Source organism: Leptopilina boulardi, unplaced genomic scaffold (genome assembly GCF_019393585.1).
Source record: "Leptopilina boulardi isolate dan_hultmark-lab unplaced genomic scaffold, ZJU_Lbou_2.1 LbouV2_333, whole genome shotgun sequence".
NCBI classification, from domain to species: Eukaryota; Metazoa; Arthropoda; class Insecta; order Hymenoptera; family Figitidae; genus Leptopilina; species Leptopilina boulardi.
Genome location: NW_026137900.1, coordinates 1,377,201 through 1,394,245, shown reverse-complemented (window position 1 = coordinate 1,394,245; position 17,045 = coordinate 1,377,201). Strand labels below are relative to the sequence as shown.

General features: G+C 22.9%; 1 protein-coding gene across 4 annotated transcripts in view; it reads left to right on the top strand.

Annotated features, from left to right (window-relative positions):
- The window catches only part of LOC127285511 (galactosylgalactosylxylosylprotein 3-beta-glucuronosyltransferase P), a 44,056-nt gene that overhangs the window by 16,373 nt on the left and 10,638 nt on the right, over positions 1–17,045 (top strand). For all 4 annotated transcript variants that reach the window (XM_051311574.1, XM_051311575.1, XM_051311573.1 and 1 more), the window contains exon 2: positions 11,924–11,990. The gene's annotated coding sequence lies outside the window, so the exon portion shown is untranslated. The remainder of the gene's footprint in view (positions 1–11,923; positions 11,991–17,045) is intronic.

Here is a 17,045-nt window from a genome sequence, read left to right as displayed (position 1 = left end):
GAATTTGATCATTTTTTTTTCTTTCTTTTTTATTTTTTTAATACGAAACAGGAAATTGGAGTACCGTGTGTCACTTAATAATGGATATGTACTCCAATTTTCAAGCTCGTCTACTGCAAAACGATTTGTTAAAAACTCGTTAATTGAAGGAACCCGTCTGATTGCCTTCACGTTTAGAATTAGTCGAAATTTAACGAACCGTGGCTATTGTTTCGCTCAAATGGACATTATATTGAGTCTTGTGCGGACATTAATCAAGTATTAATTCCCAATGTAATTCGTCTGATAATATAAAGAGAAAAATAATTAATTAATATAAAAAAAAAAAAAACATAATTTAAATAAACATTTTCTTGTAATATTTTTTTTTCCGAATATTGTATTACGTAGTTTGATAATTTTTATATAGTAATTTTAATATCATATGTACATTATTTTTTATTTTTTAGAAAAATTATATTTTATTATTTTTTTTTACTGTATTTTATTATTTATAACAAAAATTAGTAGATTGAATTTTTTTAAATTAAACATTTTCGTTTTAACAAACATTTAGTTTGGCACTCAGTTTTTACTTTGAGATCATGAGCGAGAAAGAGAGAGAGAGAGAGAGAGAGAGAGAGAGAGAGAGAGAGTGGAAAGTGCTCAAGTCTCCCCTTTTTTCTGAAAATTACAGGAGTTTAAACTTTGCTAATGACTCTCGAAGCTCGAAATTCTAAAGAAGATGTAAACTCAACAAATTTTCGGATAAATATTTAACGAAAAAAAAACACGTTAGCCAGACAAATTGTTAATTTCTTCATTTAACATAAAAAATAAATTTTTTTTTTTTAATAAAGAATCTCATTAAATTAGAAGCAGTAGATTAAGAGTTTTTTTTTCCTTCATTTACAAAGAAACAGTTTAAAAAATAATTTAAAAATAATAAACTATATCATTAAAATACACTATCTATTATACCAAAACTTATAATAGGCAGGTACAATTACTACATTTATCATAAAATAAAATTTTAAAGATAATTTTTTTAAATTATTTTATATTTCACTAATTAATTTTCTATTATTAATAATATATAAGATCTTTTTTCAATAAAAAATAAAATAAAATAGAAATAAAAAAAAAAAAAAAGTCTCGACATTTGACTTTTAACTCGTGCGTGCTTCTTCGCGTAAATATTCGTGCATCACGAATATTCTGTAATCAGACACAAAAAAAATAGAAAGCTTGAGATAAAAAATAATTTACAAAAAGTGATAAACGTAATTCTCGTTGCAGTTAATTTTCATTATTTATAATTTAGATAACATTTATATATAAAAAGAATATTCTCAAAAGCTTTTAAATTAAAATTTATATGAAAAATGCAAAACAAAAATTTCTTATTTTACAAATAGAAAATAAAATTAAAAAAAAAAACATTAAGATCAAAATAATATTTTCTTAACAAAAAAAAATAAAAATTATTTCAGAAAAATTTTATTTCGTTCATTAATTTTTTTCTACAGTAAACGTTTAAAACTAATTTTACTTCTATTTAAAAATAATTTTGAATATCCCATTATATTTATGCACAAGTTTTCCGTGTTCTCTTCTATACGAGAAAATGAAAGTTATTAACTGCACAGTCGAGAATTACTCTTAACTTTTCGCGCGGGAACTATATATATTTTTTTCCATGTTCTGCAAGGTTTGAAAAGGCAAGAATAAAAAATGTATTAAAAAAAAAAAAAATGTTCCCTATGCCAAATTCATCGACTTGCTCACGAGTAATTACATTACATATATATATATATATATATATCACTGCGGCTCTTAATGAAAAGCTTTTAAAAAGTATCTACTTGAAAATCAACCCAGACTTAATTCCCGTTGAGTATTACATGAATATATATATATATATATATATATATATATATATATATATATATATATATAATATAATATTTTAAAAAATCCGCGTTGGAAATTGAAAATATTTTTTTTACTTGATATTAATTATTATTCTATAAATGCATGAAATGTGGTATAAAAATAACAAACAAAAAAATTTAACATAAAGCATAAATTTTACATATTATAAAATTCACATACGAGAGATTAAAAACGAAAATTCTCAAATTTCGTATGCTTTTAATTGGTTTCATTTAATTAATAAATAAAAATTTACGTTTGATTATAATATCTAAATGAATTCATTCGAATAAAATAAATAAATCTTTGATTTAAAATAAATAAAACCCTTATAATTTAAAATAAATTAATAAACTTTTCAAACAAATAATTTTCGTTAAATTATTAAAAAAATAAAATAAAATTCCCAAACAAATAAATCTCTTTTGAATACAATTTACAATAAAATAGCTGATAATTTATAAATATAAAAATGCTTTAGTCAATGAATTTTTCGTATTTAACAAAAATTATTTCTCCAAACAAAAAGAGCGCCATTAAGCAATATATTTATACAGTCAATTTTTTTACAAATAATCAATAAGCATAATAATACTTTTATATATATATATATATATATATATATATATATATATATATATATATATATATATATATATATATATATCTATCTCAAATGTTAAATTAAAGGAATAAACATTGTATAATCAATCAATATAGTAATGAAGGTTTTATATAATGACAGTTTATATAAAATATTTTTCACATTAATTTCTTTGTTATTCATTAGTCATGGATTTTTATTTTTTTCACATTTCATTAAAGAAAAATTTTATTTTTTCTTAATTAGAAATTTTGCAATTAAAAATAAAATCAAAATTTTGAAAAAATAATTCAAAATTAAAATAACCAAAAAATTAAAGAAAATTAATTTAATACAATAATGTAATTAAAAATAGAAACAAAAATTAATTATTTGAAAAAAATTTTAAACAAAAAAAAAACAAAAAAAAATTCTAAAATATAAAAATAATTGTACCCATAGATGAATAAACATTGTCCATTGACTAAAAACACAAAAACATGTTCTTGTATAATACTATAAAGCTATATACACCTGGATCTGTAATTGCGCTCATTGCATAAAAAAAAACTACATTGTTGGACTTTGTGATGCAACCTTGATGTTAGGTTATATTCCTCTCTTTTTTTTTTTTGCATATTAAACCGACATTTTTTTTTTAAATTACATTAATTCTTAATTTCTAATAAAAGATAAAACGCTTATCTTATATGAGTATTAAAAATGTTTTTGATAATAAATTTTAAAAAGAAAAAATTTTTACTACCTTCATTTCATGCATCTATAAAAAAAAGTTTCCGAGTCTAAAAAGTGTAATTAGATTTTTTCTCAACTCTTTTCCTTGAATATATATATATATATACTTTCTTCGCATACATAAAACTGAATTTACATTCAAAGGAATAATTTAAGAGTAATTATCCTTTTGATTTAAAAAAAAAAACAATAGCCAAAAAAGTTTTACTTTGAAAAAGAAAATCAATTCTTATTTCATTTGATCGTAAACTTGTTAATAATAATAATAATAATAATAATAATAATAATAATTAGAAAACAAGTTTTCTATTTATGAATGTATAAAAAAATGTTTACCTCAAAGGATTTAAAATCAATGAAAAGAATAAATTTCTTTTATTTTTCTCAAAGAATCATTGAAAAGAAAACCGTTATAACGAAGTGAAATTAAAAAAAAAGGAAAATAAAAAACTGAATGATCTCATAATATAAAAGTACATCTTTTTTCATTGTAAAATAAAATATTAAGAACTATTAGTAAGAATTTCTAAATGCTACAAGAGCGCAGATACTTGGATAATTTTAAGGATCAAGAACTATTGCGTTGTAACATAATTGGCAAGTATTAAGGAAAAGCTTCGCAGACAGAATTTTAAACGCTGAAATTGAGTTCAGTAAAGCTTTTATAAACTTTTCAACAAGAGCCATAAACTTTCGATATTAAATGGTGAACTTTTATAATTTTCGATATTGTCACGCAATCAATAAAGCGGAAATAAATATATTTTTTTCTCTCTCTCTCTCTCTCTCAAAAATATTATACTTTTAAATCTGTGGATCAAAACAAAAACCATAAATGAAGTAGTATGTATTAACATTTAAAGTTAATATAATTTTTCATTATTTTACTTTCATTGGAATTAATTTTCCATTTAAATTAAAATTTTTTACTTTAAAATTTAATTTCCATTACTTTTATCTCGTGAATCTTCAATGTCGCATTTTATTTATTACATGAAGACATTATATATCCTATTTGAATGCAAGTTTTTTTTATTATATTCATTTTAATACATAAATTATTGATTCAATTTTTGATGATATCTCTTTATGGATGATAATGCATTAACAATAATAATGAATGTATTAACTTTCGAGTTCAATAAATTTTAATACGAAAATGGAATGTAATTTTTTTTTTACCTTTTTATTTTATTATATTAGTAGTATTATTTTTTTTGATTTCGATAACTAAATGATTTTTCTTTATTGAATAATTACAAACAAAATGGACAGACGACCATCCACCTGATTAATTACTTTTCAAGGCTGATCGAAAAATATTTCAATCAATCATGTGCCAATTTTGTTTTCATGTTCGTGCATATTATGGTACGTTAAATATATTTTTCATTTAAGCTCCTCTGCATAATTACTTTGCATATATGATATTTTCGAAAAAGCACGTTATTTTTCAATACATAAATTTAATTGCCTCTTTAAATTTCATTTACATTTTAAATTAAAAATCTTTTTTTTTTTGCAAATTAAAAATATATTTTAAATTCACAAAAAAAAAATCTTTTTTTTTTATTTACTTTTAAATAAAATTTTGTTTAATTTAATTATTATTTAATTAATTAGAAATTTTGAAATTCGCAAATGTCAATTTTTAAAAATTAATTACGAAATGGAAAAATTGTAGAAAAGGCAATTTTTTCAGTCAATCAGAAAGTCGATGACAAAATATAAATTTTTTTATTTAGTCATTTAACAATTTTATTGTGAGAGAAGACAAAATATTATTCATTTTATGACAATGAAATTTTGAAATGAAAAGGCCAGATAGAGCGTAAAGGACATAATATTGGCACGTGTGTAACGTGCGAGATGGTTGTGTATTAATATTAAAATGATAAAGGTCATATAATAGAAAAAAAAATGAATATAATGTATAGGAAACATTGCGCGGTTATAATCTTTCACAATTGCATAGAGATATATATCAACAACTACATATCACTCAACAAGACAATTTATTCTCTCTCCTAACTCTTTCTTTTATTTCAAGAGGATTATGCTTTTTATCACAAAATCCTTCTTTGAATTGATAGAGAAAAAAAAATCCAAAAAAAAAAGTTTATCAACAAAATTCTTTATACACAGTCATAAAGATAATTACTTTCAACAAAATTTTAATAAATTAAAATAAAAAAAAAATTGCAAAACAAAATTTTTTAATTTTTTTAAAAAACTGTTTTTTTTATATAAATTTTCAACTAATATTTATTTTCCGGCATAAAAAAGTGTGTGTTTGCCTAAAAGGGTTAAAATCATTAAAGAAACTATTTCTCTCGAACTAAAGTATAAAAAAAATTCCCTTTCTGAGAACTATTATTTGTTTAAAGCTAATAATGCCACAATAACAGCTTTTTATGTAAAAGATATTTGAAATAAGAATATTTTTATAATATATAATTTAAAAAAATATATTCTTAATGTATACAGGGTGATTTTTATGTTCCGGACCCCCAAAATATCTTGAAAGGAAATAGTTTTTGAGAAAAATGTTGTATACAAAAGTTGTCAGGTTGAAAAAAATCTATTAAATTGAATAATTAAAAAACGGGCCCAGGGCCTTATGTGGGCCCTACAGACAAAAAAGTAAATTTTTTAAATGGAACCAAGTATTTTCAAACTCAGATTCTTGTAGCCAGTGATTTCCTCTTTTCAGACATGTGGTAACTTGTGGGCCCAAAGTTAAATTTGGGCCCAAAATTCGATTTTTTGTGGTTTTAAAGGTGATTTTAGTGTAACTTAGTTCCAAGGGGTTTTCGGGGTCCCTGATTAGGAATATGAAGTCAGTTTTTAAAAATTTTCAATAACGGACCCAAAATGACTAATTAAAAATGAAAAAAATTAAGGAAAATTATGAAACTTCATATTTTAGACTTATTTAGCCTTCTAATTGTTAATTAAATGTTACTTTTATTGCTTTTAAATTAGTATCATAAACCTTGGGGTAAAAAATTAGATTTTTACAAATTTTAAATTTATGGGCTTATAAGGCCCAAAATTCGTTTTTTTGTGGTTTTAAAGGTGATTTTAGTGTGAATTAGTTCTAAGGGGTTTTTGGGGTCCCTGATTACGAATCTGAAATCAGTTTTTAAAAATTTTTAATAACGGACCCAGAATGACTGATTAAATATGAAAAAAATGAAGGAAAATAATGAAACTTCTTATTTTAGACTTATTTAGCCTTCTAATTGTTAATTCAATTTTACTTTTATTGCTTTTAATTTAGTATCATAAACCTTGGGGTACAAAATTAGATTTTTACCAATTTTAATATTTAGGGGCTTATAAGGCCCAAAATTAGATTTTCAGTAGTTTTAAAAGTTATTTTGTGTGACTTATTTCCAAGGGGTCTTTTTAGTCCCTGATTAAAAATCGGACATCAGTTTTTAAAAAATCAAAAAAGTGGACCCAAAAAGACTGATTAAAAATGAAAAACACTGAAAATTTTTTTTTTAATTTTCTCTATGTAATTTGCAACAATGTCCAAAAAATTTTGGCATTTTATTTAATACTTTCCATACAATAAAAGTTTTAAAACGTGTCTTTTTTCAATTCTAAAGCAGAAAGTTTCCTTAAACTAAAATGACTCTTAAAACCACAGAAGATCCAATTTTGGAACCCATAAGCCCCCAAAATTTAAATTTGAAAAATAAACCAATCTTCCTTTTTGCCCCCAAAGGATAGTAAATTTAGAGCTGTGTAAAAGTAACATTAAGTTAACAAGTAAAATGCTAAATAGGTCTAAAATAATAAATTTCATAATTTTCCTTAATTTTTTTTATTTTTAATAAGTCATTTTGGGTCTGCTATTTTGAATTTTTAAAAACTGATTTTAGATTCGTAATCAAGAAGCTCGAAAACCCATCGGAACTAAGTTACACTAAAATGAATTTAAAACGTAATCAGGGAACCCAAAAACCCCTTAGAACTAATTTACACTAAAATCCCCTTTAAAACCACAAAAAATCAAATTTTGTTGATTAAAAATGAGTTTTAAAACAACTAAAAACAGAATTTTCATCCTTATAAGCCCCTAAACATTAATATTAGTAAGAATCTATAAATTTTTTTTCCCTTAAAGTTTATGATACTAAATTAAAAACTATAAAAGTAACATTGAATTAACAATTAGAAGGCTAAATAAGTCTAAAATAAAAAGTTTTATAATTTTCCTTAATTTTATTAATTTCTATGTCATTTTTGGTCCGCTGTTTTGAATTTTTAAAAATCCATGTCAGATTCATAATTTGGGACCCCGAAAACACTTCGAAACTAAGTCACACTAAAATTATTTTTAAAACCAAAGAAAATCTAATTTTGGGCCTTATAAGACCGTAAATATTAAAATTGGTAAAAATCTAATTTTTTACCCCAAGGTTTATGATACTAAATTAAAAGCAATAAAAGTAAAATTGAATTAACAATTAGAAGGCTAAATAAGTCTAAAATGAGAAATTTCATTATTTTCCTTCATTTTTTTCATATTTAATCAGTCATTCTGGGTCCATTATTAAAAATTTTTTAAAACTGATTTCAGATTCGTAATAAGGGACCCCAAAAACCCCTTAGAACTAATTCACACTAAAATCACCTTTAAAATCACAAAAAAACGAATTTTGGGCCTTATAAGCCCATAAATTTAAAATTTGTATAAAAATCTAATTTTTTACCCCAAGGTTTATGATACTAATTTAAAAGCAATAAAAGTAACATTTAATTAACAATTAGAAGGCTAAATAAGTCTAAAATATGGAGTTTCATAATTTCCCTTAATTTTTTTCATTTTTAATTAGTCATTTTGGGTCCGCTATTGAAAATTTTTAAAAACTGATTTCAGATTCGTAATCAGGGACCACGAAAACCCCTTGGAAACTAAGTCACACTAAAATCACTTTTAAAACCAAAGAAAATCTAATTTTGGGCCTTATAAGCCCCTAAATATTAAAATTTGAAAAAATCTATTGTTTATTTTACCCCTAGTTTTATGATACTAAATTAACAGCAATAAAAGTAACATTGAATTAACAATTAGAAGGCTAAATAAGTCTAAAATAAGAAGTTTCATTATTTTCCTTCATTTTTTTCATATTTAATCAGTCATTCTGGGTCCGTTATTAAAAATTTTTAAAAACTGATTTCAGATTCGTAATCAGGGACCCCAAAAACCCCTTAGAACTAATTCACACTAAAATCACCTTTAAAATCACAAAAAAACGAATTTTGGGCCTTATAAGCCCATAAATTTAAAATTTGTAAAAATCTAATTTTTTACCCCAAGGTTTATGATACTAATTTAAAAGCAATAAAAGTAACATTTAATTAACAATTAGAAGGCTAAATAAGTCTAAAATATGAAGTTTCATAATTTTCCTTAATTTTTTTCATTTTTAATTAGTCATTTTGGGTCCGTTATTGAAAATTTTTAAAAACTGATTTCAGATTCGTAATCAGGGACCCCAAAAACCCCTTAGAACTAATTCACACTAAAATCACCTTTAAAATCACAAAAAAACGAATTTTGGGCCTTATAAGCCCATAAATTTAAAATTTGTAAAAATCTAATTTTTTACCCCAAGGTTTATGATACTAATTTAAAAGCAATAAAAGTAACATTTAATTAACAATTAGAAGGCTAAATAAGTCTAAAATAAGAAGTTTCATTATTTTCCTTTATTTTTTCATATTTAATCAGTCATTCTGGGTCCGTTATTAAAAATTTTTAAAAACTGATTTCAGATTCGTAATCAGGGACCCCAAAAACCCCTTAGAACTAATTCACACTAAAATCACCTTTAAAACCACAAAAAATCGAATTTTGGGCCCAAATTTAACTTTGGGCCCACAAGTTACCACATGTCTCAAAAGAGAAAATCACTGGCTACAAGAATCTGAGTTTGAAAATACTTGGTTCCATTTAAAAAATTTACTTTTTTGTCTGTAGGGCCCACATAAGGCCCTGGGCCCGTTTTTTAATTATTCAGTTTAATAGATTTTTTTCAACCTGACAACTTTTGTATACAACATTTTTCTCAAAAACTATTTCCTTTCAAGATATTTTGGGGGTCCGGAACATAAAAATCACCCTGTATATAATTTTTCAAAAAAAAAAGAGAATATAATTTTTAATACATTTCATATAATTCTTATACAATATTTTTTATATTTATAATATTTTTTAATTTTTATCTGAAAACATGTATTTTTTTTTATTCAAAGACAGGTTTTAAAAAGCACTTTATTTCTAGTGAAAAATTCATAAGAATAATTTAATATTGATAACGTGAAATTGATGCTTTGATTATTGATTTTAATAATTTGATAAACAGAATTGATTTTTGTAATTTAATTAAAAAATAATAATAATTGAAGACAATAGAAAATTGATAAAATTATTATGTAATTTAATAAATCGCGAGGGGGTTTTATTATTTTTATATAAGTGATCTAAACTTATAATTTTCTTGCTTTATAAGCAAATCTTAATTATTAGGTCGATGACGATTCTACGCTACATGCTACTGACCGAGTGCCCTCGTCTTAAATTGTCCGGGGAACCTTCACCTTCTCATAACGGACTTTGCAAATTGATTTTAACGAAAGTTGTTATAATAAAGACGCATATAATGTAAAATCTTATTAACTCTCTAAACGTAAAATTTTCAAAATCATATTTTTCACCCAAATAACTGTTTAATTTTATCAAAAATATTTTCAAAATTTTGTTATTATTATTAATAATAATTGTAATAATTTCAAAATTATTATTTTTATCATTTTTATTATTATTAAATATCAATATTATATATAAATTTATTAGAAATTCTAAATTCGAATTTCAAATATTGAACCCAAATAAGTAAATTAATTAAAAATTTACTGGTTCAATTTTAGCTGTTTCATTGATTTAATTTTTAATTATAGCTTCTTTTATTTTTACTCGAGGATGTATAATGTGCAATCAACCTTTTTTTTTGAAAAAATAGAAAAATTTTACATTCAAAAATTTTCATTATTTTTTATTTACACGATCGACAAATGTTAATGTAAAGTAATGTCAAAGAAAAAATGGCAATTTCGTATATGTACCACGATGTATTTAATTATACGTTAATTAATCAAGCTTTGTGTGACTGAAATGATAAAAAAAAAAAAAAAAAAAAAACTATAATTTTCTGGTGTCTGATAATGACAGATGTTACATTTACAGGTTTTAATGGAATTTTCACACGCGAGAATGCATGGTGTACTTTGTAATTTACATTCTTGAAATAAGAGGTGTTCATTTATTTTTCTTTACTCCATATAAATTTTTCCCTTGAAAATATCTTATTTTTACCATATATTTTATATTTTACTTGAAATTTTTTAAAATTTTATTTAATAACAATTTACAATAAAAAACATAATACCAAAATAAATTTCTTTAAATTGTTAAACTTTTATTTTATAAAAAAAAAATTAAATGATAAAAAAACACTTTTTATGTAAAATATGTAAAATATCTAAAATATGTATAAAAATATTTAAGAAATTTAATATTACGGAAAAAACGGCATTGTGATAAAGAAAAATTAAAAAAAAATGTAATTGAAATAAATAGTATTATTGAAAAACGAGTTAAATATAAAAAATGTGACATTAACTAAAACGAAGAACAATTTAAAGAAAATAATTTTTAAAAAAAAGAGAATAAAATTTACTAGGCCTCGCATGATATAATCTGGGACAAAATGAACTAATTGGATATACTCGCGTCTTCCGCATTATACTCAAATTATTTAAAAGTAGAGAAAGAATGAAAGAGACAAACACGGCCGCTTTGGATAAAATTAAAGTGATATGTAATTAAAAAAGAAAAAAGTACAGTCCAAGATAATAAAGAATTTTGTTTTCTTGTAACTGATTAAAATTTCTAATTTTTATATTAAAATTAAATGAAAATTAGATTAAAACTATACAATTTATCATTTTTTTTTTACATTAAATATAAAAATATCAAATATTATCACTAATGTAAAATTTACGAAATTTCTTTTAAAAATCGTTTAACCATTATTATGATAACAGAATGAAAATTTTTTTTTTCTCTTAATTAACAAACAAATTAAAACACTAATTAAAGCACATATTAAAAGGTTGCTTATAACACTATAGAACCGATCAAATGAATTTCATTTTTAATATTTAATTTCCTTTTTATAAAAAATTCTTAAAAACTCATAGCTTTTTTTATTATAGTAAAATTATTAATTACTGTAATTAAATAATTAATAATCAATGATAAATAGTGAATTTTTAACAAGTAATGAATTTTAATGATTATACCGTTTTTCATTATACATACAATGTATATATTAAAAAATAATTATACACTCTTCTATATTTTATTTTGTTGAAACTTAATGGATCTTATCGAGAAAATAGCGGATGCGTTTCCTGCTTTTTATCGAAAAACAAGAAGCTCATATAAAAGTTCTAAAATTTAGTCGCTTTTGTATTCTGAAATCAAATGGATGAAGTTTCTTATTGAAAGTTCTTATTTTTGAAAATATAGAAATAAATAAAATTTTTTTTTTTTTTTTTTGAAAAATTTATGGTTATTTTGTGTTACAGGGCAAAGGACATAATCAGTTGGAGGGACACAGGCATCGACGAAAATTTCATCATATATAGTATTTCGGTAAGTTCATTAAATTTCGTCATTCAAAAAGACAATTCAATTTTTTTTTTAAATTAAATAATTCCAAAAGTTAGACAAAATTTTGAATATCAATTCGTTTCAATAAAAAAAAATTAAAATATCATAATAATAATTATTTTTCGATTAATTTTTTTTCCCCGAATGCATTGAATTAAAATTCAAATTCAACAAATTCCTAATTTTTATTTTTTATTTTCAAAATATCTATATTTTTTTTTATATTAAAATTGAAAACTGCATCTCGTATATTATGTAGATTCAATATGGTTGATAGGATTTTGAGATTCATGCTTTTACCCTTTGATCAATATCAAAGTATCGGATATATGTGCGCATTGTAATGCAATACTATTATTCTTCTTCAAAGGAACAATATGGATCCTTATTTCCCCCCCCCCCTTTTTAAACATTATTCCCTTGCTACTATACATTTTATATTAAACTTTATCTGCTCTTTGAAAAATGAGTTCTATTCAGACCAGGCCTATTACTTTATATAATAATGAGATAAAAAAAAAATAATTTTAATTAATTGACCCGAATATAAGAAGATTTACAATTTATTTATTGGAAAATTATGTTTCAAGTATAATTGCTTTTTTTTTCTTTTTAAAACACGAATAATCCTTCAGTTTACATGAATCAAATTCTGGTACAGTGATAAGGAAATAATTTAGTTGGCTCTATCAAAATACAATAGAGTTTGACAATGAACTATTATCATTATGTTAATTGGGAAATCAGTTGGCAATGGTGTTTCTGTTTCTAACCAACTACAACGATTATTCATATAGAGCATATACTATATATAGAATATATGACAGTAACATATGGAGGATTATCTGATTGAAGTATACATACATATATATATATATATATATATATATATATATAGGCATATATGTTCACAAGGTGCACTATAATGCATTGAATCATTACATTTTAAGGTCATTTAAATTCACATATATTTTCTCAAATAAAAATATTCATATTTCCATAAGCAATTATCCACATTATGACCCACTGACACAACGTGAAAAAAAGGAATTTGTTGGAAAACATTTTTTATATTTATTCAATGCATTTATTTCTAAAAAATTATTTTTCCAAAATATTTTTCTTTAAATAATCAAATCCAGTAATTATTATTATTATTACACTGAAAAAACAAATTTATTTGATTCAAATAATTGTTTACTTGATTATTATCAAATAAATATTTACTTGAACCAAATAATTGAATTAAATAAACTGTATTTGAATCAATAATTTTTTGTATTTAAAACCAAATACCATTTAATTGATTCAAATAAAAATTATTTATATCCAGTAAATATTTATTTAATAATAATCAAATAACCGATTATTTGAATCAAGTTATTTTTTTATAAAATGATCTATCTAAAATTAATTAAACGATACAATCTATAGATCAATATAAATCATCAATTTATTTATACTTATCAATCGAGAATTAGTGTTTATAAATAAAATGATTTATTATATGGATCTATAAAGTATACTTAAATTCATGGATCAAAAATTAAAAAGGATCAATAAATGAAATATTCAGCGATAAATAAAATAAACAACGATTATAAAAATGACCAACAAAATAAAAAATCAGATCAAAAACAAAAACCAAAATAACAAAATGGATTAATGAAAGGAAAAACAATCAATATGAACTAATCACTAGATCGATAACAATAGAAATGATGAAGAAAAATCAAGAAAATGATCAACATGAAATTTCGTTTAATATTTAAAATAAAAAAAAAAAAAAAAAAACATGAAATTAATAAAAATAATTATTATATAAAATCCAATTACTGGTATTTAAACTTTCATCTGAAATTGACTAAAGAAAAGTTTGTAATTTTACAAATACAAGAAAAAAGTTTAAAACCGCGTTTAAAAATGAAACGATGCTAATTAAGTAAAATGTAAGAAAACGTCTTCTGCAGAAATCCTTCTATCCTTTTTCTTTAGTCGATAATGTGTAAAACAAGGGCTCGCTTAACGCTATAGCAACCGAGTCAAACACGATGGAAACGAAATTGCTAATAGTATTTTAAACACGATAAATATTAATAAGCACAATAACACTACTTTTTTTTAACGTATATAAAAAAAATCATTCAATCGTTTTTTAATTACACATTATAGAGAATATTAATACTATATACACTGAAAAATTTTATTTGATTCTAATAATCAGTTGATTTGACTATTATCAAATAAATTTTATTTGAATTAAATAAACTGCATTTGAACCAATAATTTTTGTTTTTGATACAAATATACCATTTAATGGTATACAAATGCAAATACCAAATAATAATTATTTAATGGAAGTAAATATTTATTTTATAATAGTCATATAACCGATTATTTGAATCAAGTATTTTCGTTTTTCAGTCTATAAATTGCTTGTATTGTCATTATGTATATTTTGGGAATTTTCCAATATATGTCATGTCAAAATCCTATATATAAAATTCAATTATTTAAATCATTCAAACGATTTTATTGAAAAATATTCACATTTTCTAAAAAGAACCACATTTCAAAATAACTCTGCAGGTATTTTCATATAATATTTAAATTCTCTCTCTGTCTCTTTCTCTCTTAAAAATAGTAGTTATATATAAAATGCCAAATTGAATGTTGATTTTTGTGTTCACAAAAAATAGAATTTTAGAAAACAAAAAAAAAAAAAAAAAAAAAAATTTCTAAAAAATGTTTCAAACTTTACTAAATAATTCTAAATTTTATCCCTATCAATAATGAGTCAATTAAATCGCATTTAATCAGTGTACATTTTTATTAATTTCTAAAGAACATTTCTAATTTTACGATATCGTTTTATGTTTCTTAAATCTCGAATTAATTTGATTGATATGGAAACATTCTTTTGATCTGTGACGTAAAATGCATACCCGTATATATATGAAAAAAGAGGTGGAATAATCGAGAAAAATAGAAGAAAATTCCACTCCTTGTGAAGAAAATATTTAAAATCAGTTTCAAAATGTGCTTCACTGAATCGTATTGACCAAACAAGTCTTATTTATCATACAGAAAATCCAGAATAAAAAACAAGAAAAAAAAAACTCTGCGAAAAAATACTAAAACTCTGAAGATGTATGAAGCAATGATTCTGCAACAATACCAACAGATTTAAATTCAAGGTAAACAATTATTTAAATAAACGTTTCGTACTTTACTTGAATATTGAAAAATATACAATATCCCATTCAAGATTCACAAACTTTTCGATTTACATCATTTCACGAAATAATTTCTAAATTAATTTAAATATTTCAAAAAAAGAAAAAAAAATTTTTTATCGAAAAATAAATTTAATAATCTTGTTTGAAATTTTTGCCCACTAAACTCCTGTTTCTACAAAGCACGAAAAATTCATACATACATAAAAAAAAAAAAAAATAGAAAACATTCGTCGAGATTGAAATACAACACCGAATGATGAATATACAAAAATATTGATGAATGTAAAAGGAAAAAAAAAAAGAAATGATAGATAAAATATTGAATACTAGTCGTTGTTACCTATGAAAAAAAGAGAGCCTTTCGAGTTCAATTTGAACGTGCTTTCCAACAAATAAAATTAATATCAAACCATCCTTGAAAGCTCCGATAAAAAAAATACCCAAAAAAAAACACACGACATGAAAGTAAGCACCGTTAATTCGGAGAATTCAATTTCACGATACATCGATCCAGTGGCTAAAAACACCCCAAAAATACTAACCGCTACAGTCCTTTTATTGCCAAACGAATTAAAGCACGATAGGAATCACGCCAATTCACATAAAATCCAATCATATAATAAAATCTATATAGCAAAAAACTAGGAAAAAAAAAATTTTTTTTCAAGCACTTCTTCTTCGCATACAACTTTTCCATATGATGAAAAAAAAAGAAAATTCACATTGCAGTTTCCTGATAAAAGTCAAGTGTTCAATTTACAGTCATTTTCCATCTGGTTAAATTAAGAATCATTCAATTTAAAAAAAGAAATATGAAGAAGAAGAGAAAAATGAATAGTTTTTATTTTTTTTTAAATCGGACAAGTGTGAATACAACTCGTAACTAAAACTTAGGGTTCCATACACTAGTTAAATTTATTTGAAATACAAACATAAATTTAAAAAAAAAACCACTTCAATAAAGAACAACTAAAGAAAAAAATAAAAATGTTACCAATGATTTTCTAACCATTGGTAACAATTAAAACTACAAGCAAAAATTACCAATGATTTCACAACCATTACTAACAACTAAAACTACAAGCTAAAATTACCAAAAATTTCACAACCATTACTAACAACTAAAACTACAAGCTAAAATTACCAAAAATTTCACAACCATTACTAACAACTAAAACTACAAGCTAAAATTACCAAAAATTTTACAACCATTGGTAACAACTAAAACTACAAGCAAAAGTTACCAATAATTTCACAACCATTAGTAACAACTAAACTACAAGCAAAAGTTACCAATGATTTCTACAACCATTGGTAACGACTATATCTAATCACTACTAAAGAAAAAAAAATTACACACCAAAGATTTCACAACTATGCAACCCTAGGTTTCTGTTGCATCTCGCATTTATCCGAGTTTTTTTTATTAATTTTACATTATTAAAAACTACCAGAATTCAAAATTATTTAAATTTAAAATTATTTTTTGATGTAATTAAATGTTTAATTTTTTTCTGTAAATTTTTTTGAAACATGATTTCAGCTCTGGATTAAAATTATCTTTTGAAACTATTTTGATACTACAGTTATTTCAGTGAAAAAAAAAATTATTTTGGAAGAAACTAATTTTTTATATTAATTTTAACAAAACCTTCGCTATACATAAAGATTGATATATATATATAGAAGAAATTATATAAAAGCATAAATCGGATTAATGATAAAAATACATTAATGTAAATCATCTTAGTCGTAATGGTAAATTTACTTCCGCAGCTATATGGTTTGAAATCACGTC